This window comes from Chlorocebus sabaeus, chromosome 19 (assembly GCF_047675955.1).
Source record: "Chlorocebus sabaeus isolate Y175 chromosome 19, mChlSab1.0.hap1, whole genome shotgun sequence".
Taxonomy (NCBI): Eukaryota; Metazoa; Chordata; class Mammalia; order Primates; family Cercopithecidae; genus Chlorocebus; species Chlorocebus sabaeus.
In genome coordinates this window covers 30,352,929-30,376,149 of record NC_132922.1, presented here as the reverse complement: position 1 = coordinate 30,376,149, position 23,221 = coordinate 30,352,929, and the positions used below count along the sequence as shown (strand labels likewise).

Below are 23,221 nucleotides of genomic sequence, written 5' to 3'. Positions count from 1 at the left end.
ATTAGAAAAATTAGAAGTCCCTATGAAAATTACACTAAAAGACACAATTCTCAATTAAAATCAAATTTTCTATTTAAAAAATGCATATTTTAAGTTATTCAGGTTTAATATATTTACTAAGCATAGAGTTCATAGGTCATTTGGTACCTCTGTTTGGACTCAATTATTTGCAAAGTACCCCCAGAGAGAGTTGAGAAGGTAAGATAAACAAAAATTGTGACACTTTTCTCTACACCACAACAAAGGTGCTTGGATTTGTGTAACTCTAGAAGAAAAAGAGGAGAAATAATTCACAACTCCAAAACATTTTCCAAATAGATAAATAGATAATAAAACTTTTTTTTTTTTTTTTTTTTGAGACAGAGTCTCGCGTGATCTCCAGTGACTGCAACCCCTGCCTCCTGGGTTCAAGTAATTCTCCTGCCTCAGCCTCCCAAGTAGCTGGGATTACAAGTATGTGCCACCATGCCAGGCTAATTTTTATATTTTTAGTAGAGACAGGGTCCCATCATGTTGGCCAGGCTGGTCTTGAACTCCTGGCCTCAAGGCTGCCTACTTCAGCCTCCCAAAGTGCCGGAATTACAGGTGTGAGCCACCGCGCCCAGCCAGATAACAAAACTATTAAACTACTTAGATGTGCTATTAGTGAATCAAACTGCAAGTGATGACAGCATTAGCATCAAATATACTTGAAAACGCGATTTCAACGTTTTAAATGTTTTCAGTGACAAATAACTAGTTTTTTTTTAAGGTAGTGAATGTGAAACAAACACTTAAAATTTTGGGGCCAGGCGTGGTGGCTCACACCTATAATCCCCACACTTTGGGAGGCCGAGGCGGGTGGATCATGAGGTCAAGAGATCGAGACCATCCTGGCCATCATGGTGAAACCCCGTCTCTACTAAAAATACAAAACTTAGCCAGACATAGTGGTACGCGCCTATAGGCCCAGCTACTTGGGAGGCTGAGGCAGGAGAATCACTTGAACCAGGGAGATGGAGGTTGCAGTGAGCCGAGATTGCACCATTGCACTCCAGCCTGGTGACAGAGCGAGACTCTGTCTCAAAAAAAAAAAAAAAAAATTCCATGCATTGCCCCTACCCCCGTGAAATTAAATTGTAATTTCCCTGTTTAATATGATATAAAACTGTTTCAAATAACAGTGAAATAGAAGCATGAATTTAGATATGTACCAAACCCTATGTGATGTACTAATCTATACACAGTATTTTTTGTAACACTTGCATGACTGGATCTTGTCTTTCATTGCTTAATAGAATTCTGAGAAATTGCTTTTAACAACATACATTTATCCTACCACTTAACTCAATGGGGACATACAAATACATAATTCTTTTTTTTTTTTTTTTTTTTTTTTTTTTTTTTTTGAGACAGTCTCGCTCTGTTGCCAGGCTGGAGTGCAGTGGCATGATCTCGGCTCACTGCAAGCTCTGCCTCCCGGGTTCAAGCCATACTCCTGCCTCAGCCTCCTGAGTAGCTGGACTACAGGTGCAGGCCACCACGCCCAGCTAATTTTTGTATTTTTAGTACAGACAGGGTTTCACCATGTTAGCCAGGATGGTCTCAATCTCTCAACCTTGTGATCTGCCCGCCTCAGCCCCCTGCACAGTGCTGGGATTACAGGCGTGAGCCACTGCGCCCAGCCACAAATACACAAATTTTTAAAGAAAAAAATTCAAGTTATTTAAAGGGGAAATAAAACAAAGCTTCAATTATTTACCTTTTGAAGCTACATTTAAATTAAAAGGTATCATAGGCCAGGCAAGGTGGCTCACGCCTATAATCCCGAGGCAGGCGGATCTCTTGAGGTCAGGAATTCCAGCCTGGCAAACATGGTGAAACTCTGTCTCTACTAAAAGTACAAAAATTAGCCGGGCATGGTGGTGCACACCTGTAGTTCCAGCTACTCGGGAGGCTAAGGCAAGAGAATTACTTGAACCTGGGAAGCAGAGGTTACAGTGAACCAAGATTGCGCCACTGCACTCACTACAGCCTGGGCAAAAGAGTGAGACTCCGTCTCAAAAACAAACACAAATAAATTTAAAAAAAGAAAGGAAAAGAAATAAAGATGAGCTACAGATGACCTGTTAAGTTCCAGCTCAAGTGTTTTCTTTAGCTGGCCATTTTTTGTTTTTTTGTTTGTTTGTTTTTTAAATAATTCAGGCCTTGCTTGTTCTGTTCTCTGATCTCTGTACCAATGGGTATTTACAGTGAGGGTGGGGCCACGGTCCGTAACTCACTACCTGACAGGTCCCAGGAATCTTCTGTCCCTCTCTCTATTGTTACTTATGGAGATCAAACCTTAGTGGTATTGAGCAACTATTTTAAGGAAAAAAAAATAAAGAATTTGTTAGATTAATGATATGGAACTCAGTGAGAAAGAAGCCCAGGAAATGTCAGATGGCACATTTTTGGAAGCTAATTGAAGACACTCATGCAATAGTAAGAAATAATACAGAGAGATCCCTTTACGTTTTGCCCAGTTTCCCCCAACAGTAACCTTTAGCAAAACCATAGTAATGGAGAATTTGAAAAAGGCAGATAGAATTAAAATTAGCATAAAATGTGGATTTTGGCTTAAAGGTGAAAATATGGACAGGTGTAAGAGAAGTAACTGACCACATGGATGCCATGTGCACGGCGGTCAAGAAAGTGCTGCTTCTGGAGTTGGATGGCGTGGGTTCGAGTCCTGACCCTGCCTCTCGCTGTCTTTCTGGAAAGAGATGACCTAACCTCTCTCTAGGAGCTTCCCAGGGCTGCTGTAACCAACTGCCACAAACTGGGGGGCTTAAACAACAGATTTTTCTCTCATAGCTCTGGAGGTCAGAAGTCCAAAGTCAGGGCATCAGCTGGGCCACCCCCCTCACAGGCTCAGGGGATCCTTCCATGCCTCTCAGCTTCTGGGGCTGCTAGCGATGCTTGGTGCTCCTTGGGGTGTGGCTGCATTACTCCAGTCTCTGCCTCCATCTCCACACGGCTGTTTATTCCCCTGTCTCTGTGCCTAAGTTCTCTCTTTTTAGAAGGACACCAGTCTTGGAGTTAGGGCCACCCTATTCTAGCCTGTGCCCTTATCTTAACTTGCTTACACCTGTAAAGACCCTATTTCCAAATAAGGTCAGTCACAGAGTCCAAGTGGACATGAATTTTGTTGGGGACAGTATTCAACCTGGTATACTGTCCACAGCAACCTGGCTCAGTTTTCTCATCTGTAAAATGTAACTAACAGAATTACTCTCAAAAGAGTCAATGTGGACAGGAAGAGCAGTGTAAATTGCCTGATCAGAGGACATTATTGTCACAAATGCCACAGGGCTTATCCGGGACTGCTGTGAGAGTCCACGGAGACCTCCGGCACTTTTTTTGAGATGGAGTTTCGCTCTTGTTGCCCAGGCTGGATTGGAGTGCAATGGTGTGATCTTGACTCACTGTAACCTCCGCCTCCCAGGTTCAAGCAATTCTCCTGCCTCAGCCTCTCAAGTAGCTGGGACTACAGGTGTGTGCCACCACACCCAGCTAATTTTTTTGTATTTTTGGTAGAGATGGGGTCTCATCATGTTGGCCAGGCTGGTCTCAAACTCCTGGTCTCAAGTGATCCACTCGCCTTGGCCTCTCAAAGTGCTGGGATTACAAGCACGAGCCACTGCACCCAGCCAACCTCTGGTACTTTTAAGACCAGCATTGTCTTGGAGAATGTCTTGTGTCCCCCCAGCTGCCCCGTGGCTCCTGCTGTGTGGACAGGTGGAGCTCATGACTCACCCACCTCATGCACACGTATCCTGCGCATGGGCTACAGCTGGCGCTAAGCAGCACACTGGAGCATGCCCATCAGTTGCTCTCTCAATAGGTGAACCTTGGCTTTGACCAGATGTCTGTAGTGATGGTATTTGCTGTAATACATATTGAAGTATACTGTTATGTGTTGCTTCACGATGGGGACACCTGCTGGGAAAAGCATTGTTACGTGATTTTTTCATTGTCCAAACATTACAGAGTGTACTTCAGAAACCCAGATGGCAAAGCCTACTGCACACCTAGGCTCTATGGTACAGACTGTTGCTCCTAGACCACAAATCTGCACAGCATGTGACTGTGCTGAATACTGTAGGCAGTTGTAGCACAACGGTAAGTATTTGTTTATCTAAACATAGAAAAGGTACAGTAAAAATACAGCATTATAATCTTATGAGACCACTATTGTATATGTGGTCCATCAATGACTGAGACAATGTTATCCAGTGCATGACCATATTTGTTCATTATAAACATCCGTGTTAATCACTTCCCAAAACTTTACAGATATTATTTTTAAAAGTAAACTTTTTAAAGAAGTATCACTTAGTACAACACCCCAAATTTTTGTATAGTTGATAAGACTGATTAGACTAAATTGTTGATTTCAATTTTTTTTTTTTTTTGTTTGTTTTTTTTAAAGACAGAATCTCACTCTGTTGCCCTGGGTGGAGTGCAGTGGCATGATCTCGGCTCACTGCAACCTCCACCTCCCGGGTTCAAGCAATTCTCCTGTCTCAGCCTCCTGAGTGGCTGGGAGCACGCCACCACACCCAGCTAATTTTTGTATTTTTAGTAGAGACGGGGTTTCACCATATTGGTCAGGCTGGTCTTTAACTCCTGGCCTCAGGTGATCCAGCCACCTCAGCCTCTCAAAGTGCTGGGATTACAGGTGTGAGCCACCATGCCCAGCCTAATTTTACTTTTTTATTTATAGCTAAACCCTTTAAAGGAATGGTGAAAGAAATGCAGCTTCATCAAGATGACTTAGAAATAATCAAATAAAAGAGGTGCTTTTTGTGAGGTAAGAGAAACTTCATGTTAACTTTGCCTAAATCGTCAAACACTAACAGCTCCCATTTCACCTTTTTATGGACCTGTATGTTGATTTGGGGATGAGGTAATTAGTATCATTTGGAAAGTCTTTTTTCTTATCTTTCTTTTTTTTATTTTTTGAGAAAGGGTCTCACCATGTTGCCAGGCTGGCCTTGAACTCTTTGACTGAAGGGATCGTCCTGCCTCGGACTCCTGAGGAGCTGAGACTACAGGCACGTGCCACTGCCCCAGGCTGGAGACCTCTTGATAGAGAAAATCTGAAAGACAGAATAAAGAAAGGGAAAAAATACCAAAAGCTCGTGACTGGTGATTACCCTGAATATCGTGGGGACAAAAAGTTTCTTACAGATGTAGTTTTTAAAAATCTGTATGTTAACTGACTTTTGGCATCTTCTGGGCTTTTCAAAAAAAAATGCAAGGAGGGTTAAATAACTGCTGTGCTGTGCTTAAGATTTGTAGCTTGCTCACCATTGACACCTGTGTGGTTGAGTGTGACTGGCTTTGCGTTAGGAAGGAGGGCAGGCCATATCGAGTGCAGCTGGAGAGGCCCATGGCATGGTGCAGCCTTTACTTACAAGCCTCCATTTCCAGCGCCCTCTCCACAGACTTGCCTTGGCCTCATAGGGCAGTACTGCCAAGACCAAGGGAGAGGTCAGGCTCCTTCAGCGGCCCTAGGACCACCTAGGTGGTTTGACAGTGACTCACCAGAAGAGCTTTGTTGCTTCTTTTTTTTTTTTTTTTTTAAACACAGAGTATTATTTATACAGGCAAATACACACATAGACAATATTATTGGCAATAGACATATGGCTGATTCATATTTGAATTTTGAAACAAATTGTCTTTTTAGAAAATCTGTATTTTTTTTTCTTTTGACTTTTATTTTAAGTTCTGGGATACCTGTGCATGGTGTGCAGGTTTGTACATGAGCTTTGCGTCTTAAACTGTGAAGTGTATTAGCACCTATGCTGAGGTTTGATCTAAGCTCTCCTTGGCTGAGAAATTGAGCATGTTGGTTACTGAGGAAAAATTAAACAATAAAACGCCCTGTATCTCATCACAGCAGCGGGTGTGCTCTGCCTAGGGCGAACCTACTGGACATGACTACAATGTGCTACAAAGTGTGAGATGGCATTTTCTGTGCAGGATGTATGTGTTCCAGGGTGCAGAGATGAAAGAAAGCAAATCAGTACTTTAAGCAGACAGCCCCACCTCTTTTAGCACCATCCCTGTGAGTGACTCTCATCAGAGGGATGGGGGAAGGGAAGGGAGAGCAGCTCCTCCAAGGCCTGTCCCAGGGTGACTGGGGCTCTAGATGTATCTCAGTACAGACCCTGGATCGAGCCCTCATCAGCCAAGTTCAATTTACTATGGGCTGCGATGGAACAGAGAGCTGTTTAAATTTTTTTAAAAATACATGTAAAATGCATAGATCTAAGTGTACAGTTTGAGTTTTAACAAATGTCTACACCTGTGTAACCAGCACCACAGTCAATATAGAGTATTTCTGCCCCCTAGGAAGTTCCCTCTTGTATCTTTTCAGACTCTATCCAGACCCTCCCCTCATACCCAGGCAACAACTCTTTGCCACCAACAAGGAAGTTTTTTTTTAAAGGTACAATAGGAAAAAATTGATTTCTGCATAAAATTAAAAACCTCTAAGTAGGCCCGGCATGGTGGCTCACACCTGTAATCCCAACACTTTGGGAGGCCGAGGTAGGCGGATCACAAGGTCAGGAGATCAAGACCATCCTGGCCAACATGGTGAAACCCCATCTCTACTAAAAATACAAAAATAAGCTGGGCATGGTGATTCATGCCTGTAGTCCCAGCTACTTGGGAGGCTGAGGCAGGAGAATGGCTTGAACCTGGGAGGTGGAGGTTGCAGTGAGCCGAGATCGCGCCACTGCATTCCAGCCTGGCAACACAGTGAGACTCCTTCTCAAAAAAAAAACCTTTGGGAGGCTGAGGCAGGTGGATCACAAGGTCAGGAAATCGAGACCATCCTAGCTAATACGGTGAAACCCAGTCTCTACAAAAAATACAAAAAAATTAGCTGAGCATGGTGGTGGGCGCCTGTAGTCCCAACTACTCAGGAGGTTGAGGCAGGAGAATGGCGTGAACCTGGGAGGCGGAGCTTGCAGTGAGCCGAGATGGCACCACTGCACTCCAGCCTGGGCGACAGAGCGAGACTCCATCTCAAAAAAAAAAAAAAAAAAAAAAACCTCTAATTGATAAATGGGTTATTTGATGATGTAAAGTTGTTTAGTGAAAAGAGAAAGGCTTTTAAAAGTAAAGCCAAGGCCGGGCGCAGTGACTCACGCCTGTAATCCCAGCACTCTGGGAGGCCGAGTCAGGCGGATCACTTGAAGTCAGGAGTTCAAGACTAGCCTGGGCAACACGGTGAAACTCCGTCTCTACTTAAAACAAATACAAAAATTAGCCGGGTGTAGCAGTGCATGCCTGTAATCCTAGCTACTCGGGAGGCTGAGGCAGGAGGATCGCTTGAACCTGGGAGGCGGGCGTTGCAGTGAGCCGAGATTGCGCCACTGCACTCCAACCTGGGTGACAGTGTGAGACTCTATCTCAAAAAAAAAAAGTAAAGCCAGATTGCATTCACTGCATACTGTGATTGCCTGTCTACCTGTAGCATGAACTGTGCCAGGTGTGGGGATCTGGGAGATGAGCAGGGTCCAGACCAAACACAGCTCTGCAACCATGGCCGTGCTTTCCAGAGTGCAGTTAGGAGAGAGGAAGAGGCACATCAGGGCAGGGATGACTAAGGGAAAATGAAAGACTGAGAGAGAAAATTGTTTTGTTTTGAGTCAGCATATTGCTCTGTGGTCCAGGCTGAAGTGCAGTGGCTCCATCATGGCTCACTGCAACCTCAACCTCCAGGGCTCAAGTGATCTTCCTGTCTCAGCAGCCCAAGTAGCTTGGACTATAGGCGTGTGCCATCATGCCTGACCTTTTTTTTTTTTTTTTTGTACAGGCAGAGTCTCACTATGTTGCTCAGGCTGGTCTCAAACTCCTGGGCTCAAGTGACTCTCCTTACCTCAGTCCCCCGAGTAGCTGGAACTACAGGCACAAGTCATTGCACCCAGTTCTCAGCATCATGTTTAATACTTAAAGTGCAAACCTAGCTGTCACCAGCACAGCAGTGCCTCTCCATTTTTCACTGATGATAGTTATGATTACTAGAACGGCTTCATGTATGCAGAAGGATTTACAGGTCATGAACATTCTGAGCTACATCCTTCTCGCTTTCTCCTCATACCCTTGGGAAGGAAGGAAAATAACATTTGAATGAACTAGTCTTGTATGAGAAAACCAGAGCTTGAGGTTGAGTAAATCCAAGGTCCTTCAGTAATAAGGAGGTAAAGTCAAGCTGAAGGAGTATAACCCTGAGTCTGGTGTTATTTCCATCACATGTCCCTAAAAAACCACTGCTGGAGAGCTTTAAGTCAGTAGAAACAACAGTAAAGTCCCTCAGCTATAGAACTATGGCCACACTGACACTCACACGGGCAGCTGATATTTACCAGTAGAAAGCTGGACTGCTGCAGGTGAGGAAATGCTGTAGCAGCCTCCAGTGGAGAGTCAAAAGTGGCCACTGTGGAAAAACAAAGACGAAATCTCGACATCTACAACACAACAGAATAATTTTATTTTTCAGAGATAAGGTCTCACTCTGTCACCCAGGCTAGAGTGCGGCGGCACAATCATAGCTCACTGTAACCTCAGACTCCTGGGCTCAAGCGATCCTCCCACCTCAGCCTCCTGAGCAGCTAGGACTACAAGTATAAACCAACACACCCGGCAAATTTTCTTGTTTTTGTAGAGATGGGGTCTCACTATGTTGTCCAGTCTGGTTTAGAATTCTGGCCTCAGGCAATCCTCCCACCTCAGTCTCCCAAAGTGCTGGGAGTACTGGTGTAAGCCACTGTACTTATCCCTAACAGAATATTACATAGTTTCACAATGCCCAGGAAAACATTCGTGTAACTCAACACACACACTACACTGCCAATTCCCATGTATTTTTTATTTTTTATTTTTTTAGAGACAGAGTCTTGCTCTGTTACCAAGTCTAGAATGCAGTGGCATGATCTCAGCTCACTGCAACCTCAAACTCCTGGGCTCACGTGATCTTCCTGCCTCAGCCTCCCAAGTAGCTGCAATGCAATGGCATGATCATGGCTCACTGCAGCCTCAACCTGGGCTGAAGTGATCCTCCCACCTCAGCCTCCTTAGTAGCTGGGACTACAAGTGCATGCCACCATGCCCAGCTAATTGTATGTGTGTATGTGTGTAGAGATGAGGTGTTGCTGTAGTCCCTAGGCTGGTCTCGAACTCCTAGGCTCAAGCAATCCTCCCGCCTCAGCCTCCCAAAGTGCTAGGATTGCAGGCATGGGTCACCCTGCCTGACTAGCAGTTCTCATGTTTTATAGAAACACCATTCTCATGTAGCCACAGTGAGCAGCTTCAGAGCCAAGTTTGTGGTGGTGGATCCTTGGTAATGCTTGTACGGCACTTGCTGTATGCCAGGACATACTCTGCTCTAAGGAGCAGGAGAGCTCTAAGGACTCTCCATATATTTCCTCATTTCATCCTCAGTGGTAGGCAGAATTCTAAAGATAGCCGCCCAAGATTCCTGTCCCCTGGTTCTTCAGTCAAATACTCATCTGGGTACTGCTGTGAAAGCATTCTGCAGATACAATTAGAGTCCTAAGTTAGTGGACCTTAAGTTACAGAGCCGCCCCCAGCCAGCAAGGAAACAGAGACCTTAGTTCTACAACTCCAAGCAACTGGATTCTGCCAGCAACCTAAATAAGCCTGGAAGCAGCTTCTTCCCTAGAGCTTCCAGGTAAGAGCAAAGCTGCCAACACCTTGATTCCAGCCTTGTGATGCTCAGCCAGGCCTGCCTGGACTTCAGACTACATAACTATGAGAGAATCAATGGGTACTGGTTTAAGCTGCTAAATTTGTCAAACAAGAATAGAAAAACCATCTTCAAATACAGATGTAACAAAGTGCAGGTCAGTACAGATGAGGGAGAGGCAGAAAGGGAATAAGTCACTTACCCCCACCCAGCTAGTAAATGGCAGAACCAAGATTCAAATACAAAGACGGCCTCACAGATCTGAGATGAGGGCAAATCCCCTTCTTATTACTGGGTTATGTTGTTTAGTGAGAAGAAAGAGAAAACCTCTTAAAAGTAAAGCCAGATGTACTCTATGTAAATCTGGCCTCTACATAGTGAATGGAGGGGAAGTGCAAGCTCCACCACGGGAGCCTTTGAATGAATGAACCATCAGAAAACTAGGATCAGCTCTCCAGATTCCTACCTCTCCACTCACCCAAGTCAAAAATTAAAAATGCTGAGACCTAGACTGCGCAGAGAGGAAGTCTGCCAAGTCCCACTGGTGGGCTAGTGACAGCTTTCATGGCCCAGCTCTGCCCGTTGCACAAGTAAAGGCACAGGGGTGGCACCTGGCAATCTATGTGGAGGAAGAGAGGCTGGGTGTAAGGAGGCTGCATAGACATTTGGGAGGGGTGAGAGGAGACAGGAATCTCTGCCATTTGGCAATAAGAACACCTCTCAGGTTTTAAGCTACTTATCAAGTTCAGTGTTAAGGAAAACCTAAAACACTTCTGACGCACTCTGTCAAGAAAACACTGTGCACTACAGAATGATCAAAGCAGCACAACATCGGAGACTGTTTAAGTGCAGAGCTTTCTCTGCTCTGAAGTGAGAGCATCTCTGCTCAGAGGAAGCTTTCATAGGCAGCGATTGAAAGACTGAGGCCCAGAGGAATTTCCGGGAAATTTCCGAGAGGAAATTCAGACCCGGGAGTTTCCAAGAGAGGTCGGTGTCTCCTACAGCCATTCTCTGACCCTGCCATGGCCACGCTCCCGCCATCACACCCCGCTGCCATGCACCAAGCGTCCGCTTCATCTCGCCTCTTCAACACACGCTTTCTTCAGGAGCTGCTTCGGAACCCGTTTAGAACCCGTTTTGGAGTTTCCTCCGAGAGCGACAGCCCTCAGGCAACGCCAATCATTCCAAGTAAATCCTGCCACTGCCAAGACCTCCCCTGAGCAGCAGCAGCAGCCCAGTTGTCCTGTCAATTGCGAATCGGGACCTTCCTATCACAGATGAGGAAACCGAGGCTTGGAGAAGTCAAGCATCCAGTGTGAAGGGTCGAGCTGGGACCCACACCCGCTCATCCTCCCACAGCACCTGTTGAGCCCGAGGCTCAACTTCAACACGAAGCTCTCCTCCCCTCAATTCCTTCAGCGAATGTTAACCTTCAAGGAGCACCTACCGAAACAGTGTAGGAGCCGCGCGGGAAGGTGGCACAAAGGGGGCCGTCAGGAGTACTCAACTGCGGCCCTCGCCTCCCAAGCCCGCCCGGTCGGGGCAGAGTGGCCGGGGCCGGCCCGAGTCCCAGGACTCGCGGAGGAACGGAGACGGCCACGGCAGGGGCTCGGGGAAGCCGCCGGGGCGCAAGACCCTCTCACGCGCGTCCCCCGCCGCACACCTGTGGGACGCACAGTGTTGCCCGCCTCGGAGCTGGAAGCCGCTATTCGGCCACCTGGTGCCGAAATGTCATCATCAAGCTGCGCGGGGCGTCACGCGGGAAAAGCGCCTCTGCCTCTTTAGGAGGCTACATCGAAAGGCGCGTGTGCAAAGCGAAGGCCGGCCAGGTGGCGGAGGGGAGGTGGAGAGGGATGAGTGCGGCGGGGAGGGTGGGCCGCCACTGAATGCGCCTGCGCAGTGGCGTCCTCTTCCCTTACCATTAAGTGCAAGCACCTTCTCTCCAGCAAGGAGTGAGCGTGCGCCTAAGCAGGGCGCTTAGTGCCGACTTGGAGCGCCTACTAGTGGGACACTGGCGCGGATAAGACAATTGTACGCTTTCTTGCAACAGGCAAATTTTACTGAGCGTTCAATGTATGCCTGGCACTGGGCTGGGTGCTGCCCCCTAAGCGAGTATGACCAATGCTCGGCCAGGGCCTCCCTAGGCCCTGACCACCAAGGAGCGGGCCCCTGCGGTCAGCCACTGCCGCCCGGGTGGCCGGGCACTGGCGCTGCAGGGAGAGGGCGGCGGGCGCAACTGCTAGAGGGTACGGTGGGAGCGTCGGCGCAGGGCGCAGTGCCTGGGCCGGGACGCGCGGCGCCCCGGGGCTGGAGGCTGCCCGGCAGAAGCTCTCACTGCGGCGGAAGAAGGCGCCGAGCGCTGAGAAGATGGAGCTGTAAGAGCTGGCGCAGGCAATGGGCGGCACCATCGACCTCGAGGTGTTCAAGTGAGCTGGACGGATGGCAGCCGCCCGCCCCCCGACGCCCCGACCTGTGCTCTCCCTGTCAGTCCGGGCTCGCTGGTCCGGAGGATCCTCTCGCCCTTGTCGGGTCTTCAGGGAGGGGCCCGGGTCCGCGCCAGGCGGGCAGGGCTCACCGGCCCGGCGTCTGTCCCTGCCAGGACCCTGGTGGACCTGCTGAAGTTGAACATGGCCCCCTGGCCGTCTTCCAGATGTGTGCCTGGCAGAGGTTGGCGAGCGAGCCCCAGGACTCTGCGGCCGTGTCTCTGCTCACGTCGAGCGTGCCTGAGACCCTAAGTCAGAGCCGGGCCGGTCATCCCTGCCCCAGTGGCCGAGGAAGGGAGGGGGTACAGAGCGGGGAGGGGCAGGCGCGGCACAGCGGCGGCTTGGCCCTGAATGATCATGCCTGTCTGTTGGTCTCAGCCGAGCCCCTGCAGGGCCCATCCGTGGGCTCTGCTCCCTGGCCTCGCTGCTATCCTTAGGAGGCACGTCCAGGCCAGGTGGACGCAGAGCGCGTGTCCCAGGGTGCTCCAGGCCGGCATTGGCTCCTCCGCCTCTTCACTCATACCTCCATTCTACAAAGTCAGGAATCAAGACCACTTTGTGGAAAGACGACTTTGTGCTAGGCGCGTTGGCTCACGCCTGTAATCCCAGCACTTTGGGAGGCCAAGGCGGGAAGGTTGAGATGGAGTCTCACTCTGTCGCCAGGCTGGAGTGCAGTGGCGCAATCTTGGCTCACTGCAACCTCCGCCTCCCCAGTAGCTGGGACTACAGGCACCCGCCACCATGCCCAGCTAATATTTTGGTATTTTTAGCAGAGACGGGGTTTTACCATGTTGGCCAGGATGTCTTGATCTCTTGACCTCCTGATCCGCTCCCCTTGGGCTCCCAAAGTGCTGGGATTACAGGAGTGAGCCACCGCCCCCGGCCCCCACACAAAAAAAAGTTTTTCTAAAAGACAGTTTTGAGCCAGGATTGGTGGCTCACGCCTGTAATCCCAGCATTTTGGAAGGCTGAGGCCGGCGAATCATTTGAGGTCAAGAGGTGGAGACCAGCATAGCCAAAATGGTAAAACCCTGTCTCTACTAAAAATACAAAAATTAGCTGGGAGTGGTGGCGCAGGCTTGTAATCCCAGCTACTCTGGAGGCTGAGGCAAGAGAATTGCTTGAACCCAGGAGGCCGAGGTTGCAGTGAGCAGAGATTATGCCATTACACTCCAGCCTGGGTGACAGAGTGAGACTCCTCTCAAAAAAAAATTTTTTTTAATTAAAAATTAAAAAAAAAAAAAAAAAAAAGCACAGTTTTGGTCCCTGTCTTGTGGCATTACAGCCTCTAGGGAAGTGCCCAGGAAGCAGAGCAGGCAGAGGTCTTCCCGCCACCCCCTGCCTGTACCCCACCTGGGCCCAGGTTCCTGTGCAGGGGCTTCACCAGCCCTGGCCAGCTTCCCTCTGAGGATTGCAGGACGGGAGTCAGAGGCAGAACTCCCAGGGGGCAGAGGCCTGTGGGGCCTGAAGGGCCTCCTCTGTCCAGCATGGTGACTAGGGCTGACCAACAGATGCTGAGGCCGAGATTTGTCATGGTGGAACCTCGGTCCCTGCTCATCCTTCCCACGTGTTGCTTCTGCTCCTGAGGGCTCCCTCTGAAATGCAGCAGAACCTCCAGGCCACTGGAAGGAGGCCCAGAGCTGGCTCCCTGCCTGGAAGCATGAGGACACCCATACAGGCATCCTGAGAAGGCGTGGAGAGCAGGCTGCCCCCATGGGGGCAGGGCCTGGGCACCCAGTCCCCCTTCCCTGAGAGGCCCCAGGCAACTGTGCACTGGCCTCACTGACCCCATGCCCTGTTCTCTTTGTATCTCCCTCTGACCTCCAGAGGCCTCCTTTCTCTCTGCCAGGAACGGTAGCCCCACTGCGAGGCCCACTTTTTCCTCGGGCCCTCAGCCTGCAGCTTCTCGGGTTCTGCCCCACAGCCTGGCTGCCACGCACTCACCTTTCTCTCTAGCCCTGCCCCATTCCCTCCGCCTCTCTTGCTGCCTGTTCTTTCTCAGGTGGCTTTTATTGACTTATCTCTGGGGGTTGGTGCTCTCCCTTGTTTCCATGGAAAGTGCCTGGCCCCAGGAGGCAGGAAAACCTGAGTTGCAAGGGCAGGACCATGTAGGCCATCGCTGCCCTGCAGCTTAGCGACAAGGCACAATTTGTGGCTCTGTTTATTAGAGACGTGGTATGGCCCACAGTTGGGCTGGCATCTGGGAACAGGATCAACACCCCACACCCCAGAGGTGAACTGTGGTGAGTGAGACTTGTGCCCTGTAAAGAACTCCCCCCACCCCAGGGGAGGACAGCAGGCCCGAGGGGTGGTGTGCTGTGCTGGAGAGCACAGCCCCAGGCGTGACAAACACCTGGGCCTGTTAGAAGCTATCCCCTCTCCAAACAGGAAGTCTGGAGGCTGAAACAGAGGTTCCCGCCCTCCCCAAGCGTCCTGGGCAGCACCACACGGATGCTGTGTGCTGGTCGCCTGGCCACACTCCAGCACTCAGCCCCCTTGCCTGCCTCACTCCTGAGTTGGGGCCACCTTCCAGGTGTCACCAGCTGTGATGAGACCAGGGACCCAGAGCCAGGGGCCTGTGAGAGCCCAGGGGGCTCTGGTCACACCTCCTGTATGCTCCTCCCCACAGCACCCACCTCACTGCCACCCAGCGCCCAGGCCCAAGGGAAGGTGGGAAGGGGCTGAGGGACAGACCGGGATAGTGCACGGACTGCAGGCTGAGATGAGCAATTGAAGGACAGGTTTGCAAGGGGAAGAAGAAACTGGGAACAGAGTCCTTGTCATTCCAGGGGATATTGCCACTCAGTCAGGAATTCTGGGTGCTGGGCCCAGCTCTCAGTGCAGAGGGCGTGGCAGGGAAGTGAGATGGTCACACTTGGTCCAGTGAGAGGTGGCGAGAAAAACCACCAGTGATGGAGACAAGAGGAGGTTTCCGAGCAGGAGAGCAGTAAGGGTTGCACAGGGTGGGATAGGAGGGGTCAACAGGGCCCCGAAGGTGTGAGCTGGGGTGGTGGGAGGCAGTGGGTGAGGCAGAGTGCTGTCCAGGTGCTGGTGGGCCCAGGGCGGGAGGAGGGAGATGGCAGGACACAGTCAAGATGTATTCAGGGGCCAGGCACGGTGGCTCAAGCCTGTAATCCCAGCACTTTGGGAGACCAAGGCGGGTGGACGGCCTGAGGTCCAGAGTTAGAGACCAGCCTGGCCAACATGGCAAAAACCCATCTCTACAAACAAACAAACAAAAATTAGCCAGGTGTTGTGGCATAATCCCAGCCACTCGGGAGGCTGAGGCATGAGAATCACTTGAACCTGGGAGGCGGAGGTTGCAGTGAGGTGAGATCCGGCCACTGCACTCCAGCCTGGGAGACAGAGCGAGACTCCATCTCAAAAAAAAAAAAAAAAAAAAAAAAAGATGTATGCGGGAGTCGTGGAGCTGGGAACACGCGCATAGAGGGACCAGAAGGATCAAGGGTGCCATGTGAGTGAACGGGGGTTCCAAGAGAAGTGGGAGGAAGCCCAAAGCACGAGGACAGGAGTGACCTGGCATGCTGGACCCCTCAGGGTCTTTGCTCTTTGAGGGCTCTGTCCTGTAGGCTGGGCAGCAAAAGGCCAGGATATGAGGGCACAGAGGCCCTGGGGGGATGCCTCGTGGGGATAGAGGGGAACTTGGGGAGAAGGTGGAGGGGAGTGGGGCAGAGATGGGGCCACTCCAGGAGTGTGCTGCGGAGTGAGAGGTAGAGCCAGCAGATGGGATACCGAGAGCTGTCTGATGCCCACAGGTTGCAACATCTGAACACACGGAGCCCCAGCTGTCCCAGTAATGGCAGAATCTGGAGAACATGAGGGGGGGTTGTCAGAGTGATCCACCTGGGGGACATGGAGGCCATAGATTTCACACAGGACTCAGGTGTGGAGTTCTCCAGGCCGTGGGCCAGGCCCACTCAAGCCTGCCTCTGTGAACTGCAGCAGGTGCCCAGGCTTCTCTGGATCCCTGTCCCCAGCCATCCAGACAGCCTGCAGGGACCACCACCAACAGGCTCACTCATACCCACAGGGAGGGGGAAACAGAAGACCCCAGAAGAACAGGGGGTGATGCTTGTCGTGGTGAGGGTCTGGAGTCATTGAGGGAAAAGTAAGTTCAGTCAAGCGGTCTTTTAAGTTTAGGGAAACTACACATTTTTAAAAGTTGTCCAGAGCCAAGCGCGGTGGCTCAAGCCTGTGATCCCAGCGCTTTGAGAGGCCGAGGCGGGCGGATCACAAAGTCGAGAGATCCAGACCATCCTGGCTAACACAGAGAAACCCCGTCTCTATTTTAAAAAAATACAAAAAAAGAAAAACTAACCGGGCATGGTGGCGGGCGCTTATAGTCCCAGCTACTCGGGAGGCTGAGGCAGGAGAATGGCAGAACCCGGGAGGCGGAGCTTGCAGTGAGCCGAGTTCGCACCACTGCACTCCTGCCTGGGCTACAGACCATGAACTCCGTCTCAAAAAAAAAAAAAAAAAGTTGTCCAGAGCATGTAAGATGATGACGTTTGCTATGTGGAAGTCGTGAGTCTCACATGAGCTGTGCTGCCTGATGCAGGAACCACGAGCTATATATGGCTGGCATGGTCACTGCACTGCGTGTGTTATGCACAGCAGGTGCCAAAGGACTGGTACAAAAGTGAATACAGGGCATGGTGGCTCACAGCTATAATCCCAACACTGGGAAGCAAAGGCAGAAGGATCACTTGAGGCCAGGAGTTCAAGACCAGCCTGGGCAACATAGCGAGATCCAGTCTCTACAAACAAAAGAACAAAAGTGAATGCAGTCCAGGCGCAGTGGCTCATACCTGTAATTTCAGCACTTTGGGAGGCTAAGGTGGGTGGATCACTTGAGTCCAGGAGTTTGAGACCGGCCTAGGAAATATGGTGAAATTCCATCTCTATTTAAATAAAAAGGGAAAAAAAGGTGATTGCAACATTTCATGAATAACTTATGTACTGATTACATGTTGAAATTATAATATGTTGGATATTTTAGATTAATTGAAATATATTATTTGAATGAATTTCACTAGAAATTTAATTTTCTAGTGGTGACCAGAAAATTTTAAATTGTGGCTGGGGGCGTTGGCTGATGCCTGTAATCCCAGCACTTTGGGAGGCTGAGGCTGGTGGATCACCTGAGGTCGGGAGTTTGAGACCAGCCTGACCAACATGGTGAAACCCCATCTCTACTAAAAATACAAAATTAGCCGGGTGTGGTGGCGCATGCCTGTAGTCCCAGCTACTTGGGAGGGTGAGGCAGGAGAATCACTTGAGCCCGGGAGGCGGAGGTTATGATGAGTGGAGATTGCACCATTGCACTCCAGCCTGGACAACAAAAGCAAAACTCCGTCTCAAAAAATAAAAATAAAAAATAAAAAATTGCATGTGTGGCTCACGCCCCTGACTTGGGGTTGCCGAAGGTGTGTCGTGAATGTGCTGGAGCAGCACTGTCTGATGGGAGCATTAGGCGAGCCACAGACTAATGGGTCTGCTGTGCAGCCCCCGGCCCCGCCGGTGAGACACCACTGCTGATGCCGCCTGCCCTGGCTGCAGCTGCTTCTCAAGAAGGGCCAGTGGTGGTTTCTTTCCCTCTCAGTTCTCTCACCTCACCTCTGCCTGTTTTCCTTCCTAACACAAATGTTGGTCAGCCCATGTCACCGCAAGGTCGCGCTGCCACTACAAAACCAGAAAGGCCACCCTTAGGGACGAGCAAGAAGGGACAGATCCTCATTCCCCAACCAGCTCTGCCCAGGCTCACATAGGCCACACCAAAGGTAAATGGCAGAGGACGTCCCACCTTGGTCTGGCCCACTCCACAGTTTCAGGGATTCCCCAGATCATGGGAGGCTGACAGGCGGCTGCATTTTGGGGTTTTCTTCGTTAGGGGTTCACAGAATGTGGAGTGGCCACCAGCTGGTTTCAGAGTAGCAGGAGCACTGACCTTGAAGAGAATGAGCCAGGCTGTTTTCGGTTTTGTTGTTTTTTTATTTTTATATTTTTAAGTTTTGTTAATCTAATTTTTTTTTTTTTAGAGGTAGTCTCCATCCCTCCCTCCCTCCCTGCAGTGGTGCAATCATGGCTCACTTCAGCCTCAAACTCCTGGGCTCAAGTGATCCTCCCACCTCAGCCTCCTGAGTAACTGGAACTACAGGTGCAGGCCACCACGCACGGCTTTTGTTTTTTTTTTTTTTTTTGGGGGGGGGGTTTTTTTTTTTAGAGATAAGGTCTCACTTTTTTGCCCAGACTGGTCTTGAACTCTTGGCCTCAAGGGATCCTCCTGCCTCAGCATCCCAAACCACTGAGATTACAGCGTGAAGTCTGTTTTAACATTCAGTGGACATTGACTATTTTTGGTTCATAGGAGGACCCTCCAGGGACCAGGCCTGGGGGTATCAGTCGCCCCAACCTCCCACCCCAACTGCAGCCACACTTGGTTCAACCCCACTGTCCAACCCATCTGACTCAGTAGCCCCTCCCAAGGGAGCAGAGCTAAAAAAGTTGATTTTCCCACTGCAAGACACTGTAGGCCATTCTCTTCTGGGCCTCCTCGTCCTTCATAAAGTGGGGAGGCTTGAACAGGGCTCCCCACTAACCCCAAGAGCACATGATTGTTGAAGGGTTCTAGAATTGTTTTCTTTTCTTTTCTTTCTTGTGTGTGTGTGTGTGTGTGTGAGCAACAAGGCTGTTTATTTCATATTTCCCAGAATTGTTTTCTTAATATCCATTATAGCTTAAAGTTATGTTGGTTTCATATTTCCAGGGTTTGTCAGCCCTGTCAGATTTAAAGATAAGCATTATTAGTCAGGTGTGGCCACATGCTTGCAATCCCAGCTACTGCTTGAGGCCATGACTTCAAGGCTGCACTGAACTGTGATTGCATCACTGCACTCCAGCTCAGGTGACAGAGCAAGACGCAGTCTCTCGGCCTGGCTCGATGGCTCACGCCTGTAATCCCAACACTTTGAGAGGCCAAAGCAGGCAGATCACGGGGTCAGGAGATCAAGACCATGGTGAAATCCCGTCTCTACTAAAAATACAAAAAAAAATTAGCCGGGCGCAGTGGCGGGCACCTGTAGTCCCAGCTACTCAGGAGGCTGAGGCAGGAGAATGGCGAGAACCCCGGAGGCAGAGCTTGTAGTGAGCCGAGATGATGCCACTGCACTCCAGCCTGGGTGACAGAGCGAGACTCCGTCTCAAAACAAAACAAAACAAAACAGAAAAAAAAAAGACTCAGTCTCTAAAAACCAAAAAAATTTTTTTAAAAATTTAAAAACCCTTATTGGCCAGGCACTGTGGCTCACGCCTGTAATCCCAGCACTTTGGGAGGCTGAGGTGGGTGGATCATAAGGTCAGGAGATCGAGGCCATCCTGGCTAACACGGTGAAACCCCATCTCTACTAAAAATACAAAAAAAATTTAGCCAGGTGTGGTGACGGGCGCCTGTAGTCCCAGCTACTTGGGAGGCTGAGGCAGAAGAATGGTGTGAATCTGGGAGGCGGAGCTTGCAGTGAGCCAAGATCACACCACTGCACTCCAGCCTGGGTGACAGAGCAAGACTCCATCTCAAAAAAAAAAAAAAAAACTTCTTTCCTCCTTTCTGTTTCCCTCTCATGCTTGTTTCCAAAAGGGACCGAGTCATTACTGAGGGGAAGAGAGGAAGCTCAGATGGCACCAAGCTGAAGGGAAGCCAGCTCTGAGTCAGGCCCAGGTCTGCCCTGCCGTGTGCTGTGGGGAGGTGGGAGTTAGTCACCCTGAGAGCACGTGGGCACCTAAACCCCACGGCTACAGACGATCTGACTCCGTCTGGCCTGGTCCGCAGAGGGCCTGTGGCCTCAGAGAAGGATGCTGGCCCATTGTGGGAGCTGCTGCGGGGTAGTGGGGCCCATCTGCTCATGGGAGAGGGGATCCTTCCCCTTGAAGGATCAGTGGAGACTGAAATAATGGCAGTTTGCACCAAAGGAAATATGTGGTGGCCATTCTCTGCCTTGTGCCTTTTTCACGAATCACTGGTAGACTGAGGTGGCCAAACTTCACCCACCACATGCTTCTGGCTGCGCCCCTCCTTAGTTCTGGGCAACCCTGACTCCATCTTTCTTGAGTGGAGTCTGCCAAGCTGACAGAGTTCCAAGCATGACACCACCATAACCTTCACCACTCACCGAGCAGCAAAGATCTCATTCTCTGAGGAAGAACTCCCCAGAAACTCACAAGGAGGGCCGTCTTATCCCTGCAGGGGTTTGGAGAGAATTTTGTTTTCAGTATTGGCGTGGAAAGGGAACTGGAGTGACCTCTGGAGTAGCCAAGATCCATGGCGTCTCAGACACAGGAGTCTCCACTTGTTCAAGGTGACAAATGGTGAAACAGAAATGTCCTGATGGATCCCTAAAACACCCGGTTGCATCTTTCCTCCAAGAGCGCGGTTTCCCATTGCAGGCTATTTGACTAAACTTGGTAAGAGGCCAGGGAAGAACCAGGATTGAGGCTGGGTGTTCTGTTGGCTGAACCGTCAGCAGGTGTCACCCCAAAAGTGGTGGCAGGAGAGCTCCCGCAAGGGACTGCCCCAGATCTTCCACTTGGGTGACTGAGAGCCAGTTGGGATGAGAGCTAGCAGGATTCCCAAGGCAGAAGCACTTAACGCCAGGGTGGTCAGTCCAAAGCATTTGTTAGGGGAACTTCCATACACACAGGGCTGCAGTGTGGCCTCACGAGGGACAGCCAGGAAGGAGGTTTCTGTCTAGGCATGCTGCAGTGTGGGGGTGGGGTGTGGAATTTATATGAGGGTGCAGGGAATTTGGCTGGGGGCGAGGCCAGTTTCCACATGCTTAGCAACATGTCAGATCTTTCAGTGTTTCAGGCAACAAACAACATGTTTATCAGTGTCTGGTAAGAAGCAAGGCCCCAGGGTTCCAGTCTGCAGGGGGAACATACAGCTGACCAGGTCACAGAGCAGTCAGGGCACACTCTCGGTCAGGACAAAGGAAAAGGTTGGGGGACAAAATAGAGGACCCAACACTGTGAGTCAAGTAGGGGACACATGCCCTGGTTACAGCCCATGGGGCAGAACGGGCTGGAGCAGAGGAGAGCCCTGGCCAAGGCACTCCACATCATGGGCTGTGACCCCACGGGCAAGCCGTCTATGCAGGCACATTTGTGCCCTGGAGGGTCCTCTCAGTCTTGCTGATGCCGACAACACCAAGCCCAGGGAAATCCATCCCATTAAAATAAAACTCTGGCCCAAGCGTGGTTGCAGATCTTCCTATCTTCACAAAAAAGAGTTAGCAAATTACAAATCAAGGGAAATCTGAACCGGTGGTCTTCATCTGAGACCCTCTGGTGGTCAGAAGGGAAGTGTCAAGCATTCAGACCACGGCAGGAACCCAGTCATGAAATCCAGTAGCTAAACCTAAAAGCAAGAGGCTTGACCACTGTTTGCAGAACACTGGAGTAGATAGGAAACAATGTGAGAGCTTCCAAAATCAAAGCAAGAAACCCGATTCCAGTACTTGGTGATTGCAGTGTTTCTTGCCTGTCACCGTCTGAGGCAGCTCAGATGTACAGTTCAGCGTGAACACACCTGGAGGATGAAGCGGGAAGTCGCTGCTGCTGCTGCTGCTGCTGCTGGCACCATCAGGGCAGACCAGGTTCCTTGTCCAGGCCAGGTATGGGCCAGCCACGCTTACCCTTCCCTAAATAGACCCCTGGCCAAAGGCTTCTGGGGCATGACCTGCCTTTGGCGGTTCTGAGCCTCAGGACTCGGGACTGATACAGGGCCTTCAGCTTGAAGTGGCTTTGAGGGAAATGTACAGACACAAATGTTGCTCAAGGAGCACAGTTCAGTAGCTGCTGCAGTTACAAGGCTCGCCCGTTCCTGTTGGTTGTGCTTCGTGTCTCCTCAGGGAGAAACAAAGGCAGCACCTTCCTCGGGGGAGCGGTGGCCCGGTTGGAATGCAGCGGCCGCAAAGGATCCAGCCAGGGGACACCCCGCCAGCCCAGCGCTAGCAGGCTGCCCACGTGGGGCAGGCCTGGGAAGAGCCCTATGCAGGGCAGCACCTAGGATGGGCCAGAGACTTGTCAGACCACTGTCCCCAGCAAAGGCTACATGTTGTCTCCTTCAGTTGATAATAAGCCTTTCTGAGATGCAGAGGGTCCGGGTCATACGTTCTCTGCTGTTTTTTGATGATATTATGGCACAAACTTACAATGGGGTCTTTGTGCAGGTCCTGGTTGTGCCACAGCTGAACTAACCAGGTCACTTCACCGTGAGTCAACTTCCCGGAGCTGACTTTGGTTCTGAGAAAAGATTCCTGGATTCCCAGGTCTTCTATAAACAGACGTCAACACGCTTCACTTGAAGTGCAAGGTTTTCTACCGAGACAGTTGACAGTGCTGAGGGGCAAGGTGACTGTGTGTGTGCCTGGAGGGTAAACGCTGCCTTCCAGATTACCATGGAGCAGTGGGGGTCAGGATGGGTGTGCTGTGACCTTCTGTGGGTCACAAATACCGTGGAGAACTCAGTAACACTCCTTCCCCCTTCTAAAATGTCCTGACCTTACACATTTGACCCACAGCTTTAGGGATTTCATGGACAAGCCCCTTTCACATACCTCAGATTTGAACACTCTACTTCTAGGCTCTTCTTTTTAGCCAGCACATCCCATTAATAGACAAGCCCCAGAAATTGCAAATTCAGTTGAAACCCTGACTTAGCTTTCCTAGAATTGAGGAAACCTATCCACTGAACGCTTGGCTTGGGAAAACCCTGGGTCAAATACTTCCATGGCAGCTCCTTAAGGACATACACTCATGCGACACCCCAACCCCATGCCAGCAGGGCAGGCTGGGACCCCACTTACTTCCATGGCAGCTCCTTAAGGACATACACTCATGCGACACCCCAACCCCATGCCAGCAGGGCAGGCTGGGACCCCACTGACTGTCCACGCAGGCTCAGGAGTCCCACCTG

At 50.4% G+C, this 23,221-nt stretch overlaps 1 pseudogene; it reads left to right on the top strand.

The window, feature by feature from the left end:
* The first annotated feature begins 11,728 nt into the window (after positions 1–11,728).
* LOC140709142 (mitotic-spindle organizing protein 2B-like) lies at positions 11,729–22,882 on the top strand (annotated as a pseudogene).
* The last annotated feature ends 339 nt before the right edge of the window (positions 22,883–23,221 follow it).